Source organism: Hydra vulgaris, chromosome 14, assembly GCF_038396675.1.
Source record: "Hydra vulgaris chromosome 14, alternate assembly HydraT2T_AEP".
NCBI lineage: Eukaryota > Metazoa > Cnidaria > Hydrozoa > Anthoathecata > Hydridae > Hydra > Hydra vulgaris.
The window spans coordinates 20431286-20445086 of record NC_088933.1 but is presented as its reverse complement, the minus strand read 5'-3'; positions in this window follow the sequence as shown (position 1 = coordinate 20445086).

Here is a 13801-nt window from a genome sequence, read left to right as displayed (position 1 = left end):
ATTTTGCTGTTTTTTAAGGTTTCAATGAAGAATTAAGATCAGTGTATGATTGAAGTCTAAAATAAAACAGATATTAATAATTATAAAAACAAAAATTAAATACATTTAAATTTACAAAGGAAGGTAACTAACAGGACAGCCATAGCTGTCACGCCGCCTAAAACAGCAACCCTGATTGGCGCCCCTATTCATCGAAATTTCCCTATATTATAAAGGACTTTTTTTTTGGGAACCTTCTTTTCGTTTGGTGCCCCTTGGATATCCCTCTCGGCGGCCCTGGTTACTAATATTCTGTAAAACTAGTTCAGGAAAATTTATCTGAAAAACCAAAAGAAAAATAAGTAAATTGAAATCAAGTACTAATTATAACAAATCCATATACTAGTTTAATTAGTATATGGATTTGTTCTAATTACAATGGGCAACAAAAAAAAATTTTTTTTTTTTGTATCTTTAGTAATTTTATTCAAATTATACTAATTTTGGGCTGAGAAAAAAGAAAATGACAACGAAAATTTATATTAGCTCTAGTATCTGAGATATATAATAGTAATAAATTTTTATTTCAATTATAAAGAAATCATGATCATCAAGCTAATAGGTATAAAGATAATTATGGGGTATCGCCATGAGATCGTGATGTTTTTGCTTTCATTAGTAGTAGTAGAGAAATGTATGTTCTGGAACATTTTTATTTTCGACCATTTATCCAGCCACAATTTTATATATATTTTAAGATGTCCAATTGACCACAACTTTTATGATCACTAAATTTTAACTGTAATAGTAAGCTACACCAATGACATGAAAACTTCCAGATTGTCCAACTTGTTCATCACCAGAGTTTAATGTGACTACCAATTTTCTTCCTTGAACAACACTAGCCATAGAATCTTTAAAATTTCTGTAAAATGAGATAGTAGTTGCTGAATCAATTGATGGTGCTGTAGTACCATTAGAGTTTATTTGAGCTAATAATCCAGATTCTTCATTACTAAATGAAGTAAGATTAGCACTATTTAACGATGTAAGATAAAAATCTTCTAATCCAGATGACATGAAAATACATGTACTATTACTAGACTGATTATTTGCATCTACATATCCACTAGATAATGAATAATTACCATAGTTGTATGGAGTCCAAGGTGTTATAGTTTTGTTAGCATGTTTAGGAGGAGCGCTACCATCATACATTCGTACTCTTTATTTCCACCAATTTCCAGATATACCAATAATATGCATTCTAATATATTTTAAATAAGCCCCATTACCCTTTCCTGCAGTATCTATCAATATATATTCACTTCCGTAAGATGTGTTAGTATATCTAAATACATCAGATCGTAAAGTAAGATCTGCGATGTAAGGTCGTAATGATGAATTTCTAGCAACAAAAGGTTGTATCCAATATTTAAGAACAACTCCAGTAGCGTTATAAAGTTCAATTTTTAAAGTTTGTTTAAATGGCATATCAAATGTAAAATATCCTCCAAATTGAGTAGGAGTATGCATATTACATCCTTGCAAAGAGTTAGCATAAAATGGGCCTCCAAGTGGAGAACACAAAAAATCACAGGCTAGACCATTAGTATCCATTCCAGTATTAGTTGAAGTATAAGCTAAATTTCCTATGCGAAGTTCGTCATCTGCGTATATTTTAAAAAATACGTTACCTGCGACAGGTAGTCCAGTAGTAGTAGATTTATATAATGCTAGCCATAGTTTTCTTAGGATATCACTGTTATTATTAAATGATATAATATATACATCTGTTCCCTTATCACCTGTACTTGGTGGAAGAGATTGATTTTTCGATCCGAGACATGTTAAACTTGAATCTGCTACTATTTTTAAAATGTGAGAAGTAGGTACTATATAGTCAACATAATCTTTTGTAGCAACATCATTTGGATGTATAGGAGCTGACACATTTTCTATTGTATTACCATTCATATCAAGTTTATCAGTCATATTATTTAGTCCATCTCTTCTAATAAATGTGTTATTAGCTTGAGACATTGTTAATCCGTTTACTATTGATTGTGTATTTGAGTTTGAAGTTCTTCCGAATATATCGACAGGCATTTTATATATGAAAGCTTTTTTAAATCTTTCAGATTCATGAAAAATCTTTGATATTTTATATTTTTGTATACAATAAGTTTTCAATAATATCTTGAAAATCGTATCCTTCATCTAATTTCTTTAAAAAGTAAAGACACAAGTGGCCGCAATAAGAAGTATTTCCAAATTGAACACTTTCATTATTATAATAAACAGGATAGCGTAAGTATTCAACAAATTCAGATAGTGGAGGTTGGCTATAAGAGTAAAAAGTGTACTTTACTTTTTCGTCTTTATACCAACAAATCCAATGAAATCCATTAGTACTTGAGTCTCCTGTATTTAATATTCCACATTCTTTTTTTATTGTTCTATTTGGTAATTGATCTCTAACAAATACACCTCTAAAATTTTTTATTTTTAGTTTTTTTGCGGCTTCTATCAATTGATAATTAGTAAGATGTTCATTTGGTAAGACTAATCCTTCAACATTAATAAACTTGTCCATTTTATATATAGAAAACTTTTTATTATATATATTAATGATTAATTGTTAGATTCTTTAGTTTCTTAGAATTAATTACAATATTCATAATTACATTAGTATTATCAGTCTCTTCAGTCTCTTAAGTCTCTTCATCTGACTCTTTATCTGACTCTTCATCTATTTTATATTTACTAATACGTCCAGTTTTATATATTATAATATCATCATAATATGAAATTAAGTCATATTTATCAATGTTTCTGATGTAATGGATTTCTAAGTTTGCGTTATCATTGTTATAGCAAGCGTCTTTTACAATATCTTTTATATCTTTGTTTATTAAATCTTTATCAGCTCTATTAGCAAATATAATTATTTTTACTAAGTAAAAGAGTTTTTAATTTTAATTCTCTATTTTCCATTTTATATATACAAGAAAATTATTTATATTATTTTTATAAAAAAATATTATTGTAAATTTATATGCACACTTCTATAATATTATACTAGTCTAAAAATGGATCATATTTATCAGTATTTTGTATGAAATAGATTGAAATATCAACATTATTAATACATTCTTCACCGTAGTATTTGTAATATTGTTTTACCGCTTTTATTACTTTTTGATTAACTTCTTTAATATTATTTGTGTATATCTTTATTAATTTTAATTTATGATCGTCTAATAATAAAGTTTTTAATGTTACTTTTCGTTTTTTATTTATTCTCATTTTAAATAAATAAAAAATATTTATGTTATTTTTTGTATCTTGTTTAGTATGACTTTGGGTGAAGGGAGGGGGTGTTTCTTTAATGCCAATCGTCTTAATGCCTATGGTCTTAATGCCTATCGTCTTAATGCCTATCGTCCTAATTTATAATGTCCGTATGCTAAAGTGTGAATTCCGTCTTCTAAAATAACTCTTTTATCATCGTCTGCACATAATGCAATTTTATTTATTTCTTCAGTATATACTTCATGTGAATTACATTCATTTTCCTAACTTGATCTACTTTATTTAATAAACAATGTTTATAATCTTCATGTGTTATATACTTTTTAACAACATTTTTTTTTATTCCTTTACATTTTTTATTTTATTTTCTATGAATTTTGTATGAATACAACTTGGATCTGAGTCCGATAAATTCTTTAATTTGTGCTCCACCTGCTTTATCTTTGAACATTCCAATTACTTTTTTATTTCGATCAATTTTAAATCCATTATTTATTGATGGATGTTTTGGATTAAATTAACTTGTATCAAATTTACTTTCAATATCATTTTTAATATCATTGTAGAAATCTTCTGTTTTTATTTCATATGCTAATGAAACAGTATCTGTGAATAATAGTTTTGCTCTATCTGAATATTTTTTCTTTATGTAATCGTAATGGAATTCATACATTAAAGTTTTACTCAAATCTAATATCACATTTCTAAGTAAATCGGTTTATTATACATTAATTTAGTTCTTTTCATGTGAATCGCTATTAAATTTTCGTCAAATATTGTTTTACTTTCATAGTTTGGTCTTGATGCTAACTTAACAGCTTCATCTCTGTTCATTACTAATCTAACATCGACTCTGTTTTCAATATTTTCCATTGTTTTACCAAAGACTGAATTATTCATCAGTTTAAAAAAGTCTTTTTCAAATTCATTTGTTGCTTTAGTTCTAAGATTAGTATTTAGTTCAATGTATTTGCTCAACCAAGCGCTTTCTTCAAACATGACTTCTCTATGAATTTTTGTAATAACTAATCCTAATCGTTCATACAATTTTAGATTTTCATAATGTATCACATAACTTTTCTTATGATTTAAATTTGGAATTAATTTATCGACTTTATCCGATTTCACCTTTTCAGGAGCAAGTGGGTAGTCATTATGTTCATCGTGAAGACTTTCTGGATAATCTAAATCTACTTCTAGTATGCATGGAACTGATTTCCAGTTTTCTATTTCATTTTCGTCCATCCATTTAAAACTATGTGTTGGAAGTGGTTTACTCATTGCCCATCCATATAGATTATTAGCATCTAGATATTGGATGAATGTTGATTCTTTGCTTTTGTCATATGCGTCATCCATGCACTTATTATTAGAAGCTCCTAATCTATTTGATATCATACTGATTCCACCTCTTATACCTTTCTTTATCATAAGTATCATATCATAATCACTTAGCAATTCTAATTTTACTTTTGTTTTTTTCATTGCAGCATCCCAAGCTAATCCTGGTGATGTATAATACCAAACTGGATCTAAGTTATAATTTTTCATGCAAACGTCTCAAAATTTTCAAAGACGTCAGCTAGTAAAAGCACATCTGAAACGTTGTATAAGTCATGATAGTCTCTAAAAGATTTACAATTAAACTCATTCCATACAGTTTGTGCATGTGAGTAATCATCATCACTAATACCTTCGTCGTTCAATTTAGAAAAGAACGATTCTTTTGGTAGTAATTGTGATTCATTAAATTTATCAACAGAATCAACCCAATCATAAGGGTATATACCTTTTTTGAGTAATAAATGTAATTGTTTCCCAGAATACAACTTTATGATATTTTTGCATTCATCTTTTGTTAAATTTTTTGATAATGCATCTAAGCTAGATGGCATAAACCTATAACTGTCTAAGAAACGAAGTTCACGCTTAATTTTAAAATTCTTACCTTCTTTATTAGTAAATTCTCCTATTTTAATCTCTCTAGAAAAGCTAATACACTTTTCTTCGATGTTAGGGAGGCAACTTAATTTTCCTCCAGATAATTTCTTTATAAATAAGTGACGATCATAACCTGATAAATTGTGAAATAATACTGGAATGAATTTTGGAATTTTATATTTTAAATTACAACTATTATGTGCAGCACCTCTATATTTTCCAGTAATGTGACAATGATCTCGCACTTTGTCTTCTCCTAAATCTTCTCCACAAATGTGACATTCAGTTGCTTCATTAAAGTCTTTCTTATTTTCATGAGTATATATCATGTCCTTTTTAAAGTTGATCCTATTACAAACATTTTTAATATCTTCTTCTAATCTGTCAACAAATATTTGCGCAACATCATCTTCTTCACTATTTGCGGTAAATGTTTCTAATTTACCTTGATAATAACTCTCATCAAAACATTTAATATTGTAGCAGAAAAAGCTAGGCAAATGTTTTTGGTATTGCTTAGTATAGGATTCATTTGGATTGGGCGCGCAAGTATTAATAGGTTTAATAAAACTTTCAAAGTCTGCATACACTACAAATGGAACTCTCATTGATCTATTATAATGGACAAATTGCATTGTTGGACCTGATTTAGGAAGTTCAATTCTAACTGAATCATGTGTATTACAATACAATTTATGTTTAGATAGTGATTCTTCAGAGTTATATCCAAGTAAGCAATTTCTTCAATAGTGTTTAACATTTGTTCTTTTTGATGTTTGTGATGAAAGTAATCTGCCTAAATTATTTAATAAACAGTTATGATTCGTTTCTCCATCTGAAAATAATAATAAATCTAATAAATGTTTGCGATCATTATTTTTTGAAATGCGTAAAAGGTAAACTGAATTCTCGCATTTATAGTCCTTTTCATATCCATATACATTAACACTGATATTATGATTATTTTTCTCAAATAGTGTAATTTGATTTAAAGATACTGGAAAATCTATCTTATCCCAATTTATTTTTTCAGCTTCATTTTTAAGCTCTTTATCAACTCTTTCAGGATGATTATTTGTTGGATTTAAAAATCTAGCTATGCACCATTTAAAGCGATCATTATTTTCATTTTTTATATTAATAATAGCCTTTTTAGCTGCTAAATCTTTATCTAATGGAATATACGATTTTGCTTTAAAAGGATTATACTCTATCATATTTATATCCATCTTTATAATAGAAACAAATCTCCAATTTGATCCTAGCTGTTGAAATGATGATAAGTTTTCTAAAATTTTAGACTTTGCTTCTTCATAAAACTCATCTAAATTTATAGATTCTAATACTCTTAAACTCTTAGTTATATACGGCACATCTGCAGTTATAGTTTCTCCTGTTGTAATACTCGTCTTCTCCATTTCACAAGTGATAACTATATTAACTTTCGATCCTCTATTTTTATTTAGTATTTTAATTGCATTTTTCTTAGCATCTTTAATGAATGAAGAAACATCATATCCATCTATACCTTTAACTGTAAATTGTTTTGTCACACTTTTAACTGCTGATTGTGACTATTTAAATTCTATTTATTTTTTGTATTAGAAACTATAGATTTTATTGATTCTATTTTTCTTTTAATATCAGATCCTGTATCTTCTACTTTCTTCTTAATTGGATTTGAAATATATGGTTTAACCCACTCTAAGACATCATTATAGCTGTTGACGACGTAAGACAATACATTTTTTGCAGCTGTTGTCAACCTTGAAAAGAGTTCAGGTTCTAAAACAGGTGCTTGAACTGATAATGGAATTGGTTCATCAAGTATAAGCCTTTCAGACCCATAAGAAGTATGCCTTTGAATAATAGGACGAGGAGCAGGAACTGGTCTTTGAATAGGACGATGAGCAGGAACTGGTCTTTGAATAATAGGACGAGGAGCAGGAACTGGTCTTTGAATAATAGGACGAAGAGCAGGAACTGGTCTTTGTCTCTGAGATAATGCATTAATAAGTTCATCTTTTCGCATATTATAATAATATTTAATTTTTCGCTCTTTAGCGATTTTTTTTAATTCTTTTACATTTTTGCTATTAATATCGTTTTCCATTTTAAATATGAAAGATATTTTTTATTATAAAAAATTTATTTATATCATTTTTCAAAATTTTTTTTCTTGTTAAAATATTTCATATGATATATTATATACAATTTTTTTTTTTTTTTTTTTTTTTTTTTTTGGTGCCCCAAGAAGTCCTAACGGTCTTGTCACAGAGCACCGCGGAAGTGCATTTAACCGGGAAGTTCACGCCTCCTTCCTTACCGTGACGCGAAAATTTGTCCAGAGCTCGTTTCGAACCTGGATCTCCTGCTTATATAGCAAGCGCTCTAACCACTGCGCCATGGCCGCACGTGGCGCTCTAACCACTGGCGCTACAGAGGCACGTGGCCGATTATACACACCCCCATCCTCTAACTCTACAGCAATATTCTACTGTTCGCAGTTTTTCAAGTTGTCTCTCATTTTGAACAGTTGTTATTCTATATACAAAAGGTTCAGGAGTTAATATTTCTGATGATATGTATGGAATCGGTTCGTCAATTAGATCCTTTGGATCCATAAGAATTATGTTTTCCATTTTTTATATAGCAAGATTTTTTTAAATCTTTTAAATTATTATTTATTTTTTCTCTTTTCCAATACAAACTGCATGACGTAGGCTTATACATTCTATAAAATTCCATAGCTTTTTCTCCCATTTTTATATATTTTTTAAATCCTTAGATTATTAAATACTTTACAACTCATCATCTGATTCACTGCCTAAATCTAAATACTAGTAAAATTAGAAATCATTTTAACAATAACTACATCTTGAAGTTTAACTTGTATTGACTCTATCATTGAACCAATAAAAATACCTTCAATCTTTAAGCATCCAATAGCTTCACATCTTTGTTTAATATAATCATAAGGTGAATCTATAACAAGTGATTTTACAGTATCATTCGGATTTACTTTGCATGGATCCAAAGGATTTACTTCACTTTTAGTTTTTCTACGACGGAAAACTGTAGTTGTTTCAAAAGCTTTATTACTTGTAAATAACTTTCCATATATTATTGGAGGTTTATCTGCATTATATCTTAAAAATTTTAAATTAGCAAGATTAACTTTAGATTTTTTTATCTTATTTTTATATACTTCAATTTGATCTCTACAAAATTTTTCAATAGATTCAATCATTGTAATAAACTTTTCTTGTTCATCAGATTTTTCTTTATCACATACAAATGAGATTGAATAACCATTAAGTTTATCAATTTTAAAATCTCTATTTTACATTTTTTTTTAGTTTTTCAGAATTGAATACTTCAATCTTATATCCATATTAACCTTTCCATCACGAAATTTTGATTCAAAATATTTATATCCATGTTTAGTTTCTTTCATAGCTCTATATAATGATTTGTATACTATTTCTTCCCTTGTATCTACGTTTGTTAATTTAATAATGACTGGCTTTTTCTTAATTGATCTCAATCTTTCATATTTTGGATCTATTTCTTTTTTCTTTGCTTTTATCTCATGTATTCTAGGACGACCAACAGGTCTTTTATCTACATTTTCTCCTTTTACTTTATGAATTCTAGGACGACCAACAGGCCTTTTTTCATCAGTTGATTCTACTACTTTTGACATTATTTTATCTTTATCTATCAACTTATTATCTATAGCTAGCATTAATAATTTTACATAATTGTCTGATGTTTTTGTTATATTATTTTCTCTCATTAGATTTTGTAAATCTTTTCTAGTATAATACATTTTTATTATATAAAGAAAAAAATTTTTTTAATTCATTTTTATATAAAATTAATGAATTTGAGTAAGCCTGTTTCCATCTGATTGAAAGTTTAATAATTTATCCGATATTACAAGAGCATATGCCATAGTATTTGCTGGTACTGCAGTATTAAATGTTGCATTAATTGATATATTTACTATTGATGAATCTAATCTTTCTCTTTGATTACTAACATCAAAAACCATAATTGGAAATAAATCTCTATATTCAGTATATAGAATGTGTCCATTTGTAATCAAGTCACTAGTTCCATAAAATTTTTCACTAAAATCAGATGCAGAACCATAAGCTAACTTATATTTTTATATATTTATATACTTCATATTTGGAAATGATAGATTATAGTTAAGTTCAGGATAATTTTTATTACTAACAACAACTTGCATATTTTGCAAGTCGCAATGATCGAATAATGAAGGATTTGTTGTTTGATCTAATAACTTATTTGTTTGAAATCCAACAATGACATATCTAGGTCTTTCAGAAGATGCCTTTGGACTAAGTTGCCAATTAAATGATGTAATTTGTGGTACTGCCATACTATTAAGACGGCGCTCTCTGTAAGAATAGTTACTTTTGATGATATCATACTGAGAAGTTTAGATTCTTGTTCAAATGATGGATCTAACTGTGGAATGTATAATGCTACTTTATCAAGAACAACTTTACCAGCAACTACATTATTAGCTCTAAATATGGCATTATTGTCACTTCATCTAGTAAGAGTTAATGTTTGTATAAATCCAAAAACAGATTTGTCATAATCATCGCAGAAACCAAAAATGTGGTTTAAAGGTATACGAAATGAAAATGCTCCCTTTGTAGATGGTTTTTGTATTATTACTCCTTGCCTAATTGCAAATCCAACGTTATCTGTTAGCGATGCTGTTGTTGAGAAATCTTATAATACCATAATTGATTTAATCCCTTTGAAACTTGAAAGTTGTTAGAATATTTTAACAATCCAAGCATTTTTGTAGCTACACCTGGATTATCAATTGTCTCTACATCTGTATTAGCATAAGCTGTCCCAACATTTTAAAGAAATGTCCCTTCAACTAAAATATAAGCTTTAGGTGGTAGTGTATATAAATCAGTTTGATCAATTGTAATTCTTATGTCTCCGCTATTTAGATTTGTACCAATTATCGGGTTTAAGGCATAATATTGACATCTTTCAATTCCTACATCTTTCATTGGCTCATCATAATTAAATACTTCAGAAGTTGTCATTTTTTATATAAAATTAAAAAAAAAATTTTATCTGATAATGAATTTTTAAAATAATCTCAGCCCACTCCCTTTTTTAACTAATTCTTCAATTCTAATAGCATTTTCACTTCGAATTGATTTCTTTGGTTTTATTGAAGATTCATATGCTAAATTAGTAAGATTTGCTTCATTACTTTGTGTTCCAGATCTAATCAAGTTTGATAATAGCTCTTCACTTTTTTTATCAAGATTTGATTTAGATACTTTATCAATAAATTTTTTTCCTTTTTCTATTGCAGTATTTTTAGCAGCTTCTATTGCTGATAATGATAGTTCTTTTCCTGCTGATTTAGCAGCAGTTAATGCACTTTTTCCTAAATCAGTAGCTGCAAGCTTTTTAACCATAGCTAATGATACTTTATTTACATTTGATGCTGCTGCTTGTCTAAATATCTCTCTTAGAGTATCGAAAAGTCCACTTCCTCCAATAACATGCTTCTTAATATATCTCTTATTTTTAATGATGATCATTTTTATATACACAATTTTTTTTATTCATACTGCTAGAATATTTTGTATTGCTTTATATTCTTCACTATTTAATATACCCTGCCTTAGTAATTCATCGCTAATTGCTACAGCTTCATTTCTTGATGAATTATTACCAGCCTCCCAAGCAGCTATTCGCAATCCTAACATTTCAACTAATACATTAGGATTGCTTGGAAGAATTACAGTTTGAATTACAGTTTTAATTCTTCTCTTATCTCCAACTCCACTTCCTTTTCTCTCATACTCTAGTTTTCTCCTTGCTCCCTTCATATTCTTCCAAATTGGAGATATTAATTCATTGTATTTTTCACTTCTTGACGACTTTGGTTTGTTTGGATTACTTGAAGTAATTGCATCTGTTTGTAGTAATATATCTTTATAGTTTTTATTACCTTCATTATTATATACTTCTTTATTTGGATTAAATTTTGTTATCAATTCCCACAGACCTTTTGTACCAATATATTCTTTTCCATCAATATTTATATTATTTTCATCAATAGTTATTTGGTTTTTACCAATGTATAACTCTCCATATCTTGAATATATTCCAAATACTGTATCTGTAGACTTTTTGCTTGATGTATATAATCTAAGATAATCCGTTGCAATTTTGCCTAACTTTAATAACTTTGAACTATCAAACCCAATCTTAGATGCATAAGGATCCTTTTGATCCATACGGAATAGATCCTTTTGATCCATACGAAGTATGTCAGTATTTGGAAAAGTAAGTGCTAATTGATCTTTCAACTTTGATATCCCTTTATTTATACCAGATTGACTCTCAATGAGTGGATTATACAACTTTGTCTTGATTAAAATTAGATTCACCAATCTTTTCATTAAGAGCATTTTGTTGTACTATTTTTTTCAAAGCTTTGTATTCTTCAATAGCTTGATTTCTCTTTTCAGGATCAGTAATTTCTAAAAACGACATTTTTAATATGCAAAAATAAAAAAACATTACACAACATAGAATTTTATGTTATGTTTTTATTTATATTTTTTAATATTAATTATATTTTTAATTTCATAGTCTTTATAAGTGACGTCATCTGATTCTAATAATCCTGTTAGTACTGCAATTGATAAAATACTTTTTATTAATTTTTTTTCTTTAAAGTCACACTCTAATTGAAGTACATATTTATCTATCATTCTCAATTTATAATTCTTTTTAACATTACTCCATTGTTTATTATGATCTTTAATTTCACTTTCTACTTTATAAAAATCACTATCTTCATTCCAAATAAGTTTATAAAGTTTATTTCTTTCACCATCACTATAAGTATCTGGTATTTGAAAATTACCTTTTTCAGTAATAAGATTATAATTATATTGACATTTTGAATCATATCTTAAATCCAAAGGACCTATGCGAAGTAAGTCAGTAACACATGGTTTAATAACAGCTCCTGCTTTTCAAAATCCTAAAAGTTCTAAAGATATTTTTTTATTCAAATCTGTTTCACGCATACTACATTCTAAAAAGAAAGGATAAAACATATTTATTAATAAATAATAAATATATTAACCTATACATAGTTATTTTGTTTTTTCATTTTTTTGATCCTTCAGATTTACTTCGCATTGATCCTTCAGATTTACTAAATCTCATTTGAAGTAAATTAATCGCTTCTTCTCCTCCTTGATTAATTAATGATATCTTAGTTTGTTCATCAATATCTTTTTTAATTTTTGTCCTAATATCTTCAAGCATAACTTTAAACTTTTCAAATTTTGAACTAGCAAGTATTTTAATGCTTTCATGCTTTTCTGCTTTTAAATTTAATTTTTTATTCACTTGACCTCCTATCAATGAAAGAGCTCCAATCGCTAATGCTGCACCTTCACATGCAATAGCTATTGGAGTTGCTACTATTGTGGCTAAAAAACCAATTCCAGCAGTTCCTAGTGCCATTGTACTTCCAATTAACGCTACATCAACTGCAGAACTTACTTTTATTGCCTTATGATACTTTTTACTTAATGTTAATTAAGTTAATGTTAATTAATGTTAATGTTAATTAAAAACAAAACTCTTTTCTCTCTCAATTTCTATTTCTTTTTGAATTTCACTAATCTTATTTAGACTCTAATTTATTCATATTTGAATTATTTAAATACTCAATTTTATAAAGCAAAATAAAATTATTTATTTTACTAAATTAACATAGCATAATACATCACCTTTTTTAATTGTTATATCTTCAATTGAATTATTGTTTTTAATAATCACAACAATATCATCAACTGATTCTGATACAATATTGTTATCTAAACTTAGCATTTTTAATTTTAAACTATTTTCTAAAGAAATTAATACAAAATTAGGATCATCAATTTTTACACCTATTTGCAAAGATATAACTTTATGTGACTTAAATGCTAATTTAATATCTTCCTTTGCAAATATTTTATATTTAGACCCATCAACTATTAATTCCTGCTTATTATCAAAAGTGTCATTAAATACAAAATCAAATTCAAAAAAGGTATATTAGCAAATGGTGAATTAGACCCTAATAATAGACCTGCTCCAGTTCTCACGTAACCATTTCCAGCACTTAAGTATAGTCCATCTCCTAATGATCCTCCACTTTTCCATGGACTCATAAATAATCCACCTCCCATTTTAGTGAACTTAATTCCTTCTCTATTTCTAACTTTATAAAATCCTTTTTTACCAATACCATTTCCAGCAATTTTATTAATCAGATTGTTCCCAGTTGCAGCTCCTACACCTGTAAGAAGTACTGTTGCTAGAGACGGTATTACTTTTGATGCTAAAAACTTCCAGCTGATCCTAAGAAAGGTAAAAGTGCTCCTAGAAATCTTCCCTTCTTTATTTTAGCATTGTATATGAGTTGTTTTTTGCTTAATTTTAGCACTACTCCTTTACCATCTTCATATGCTTTTGAAAT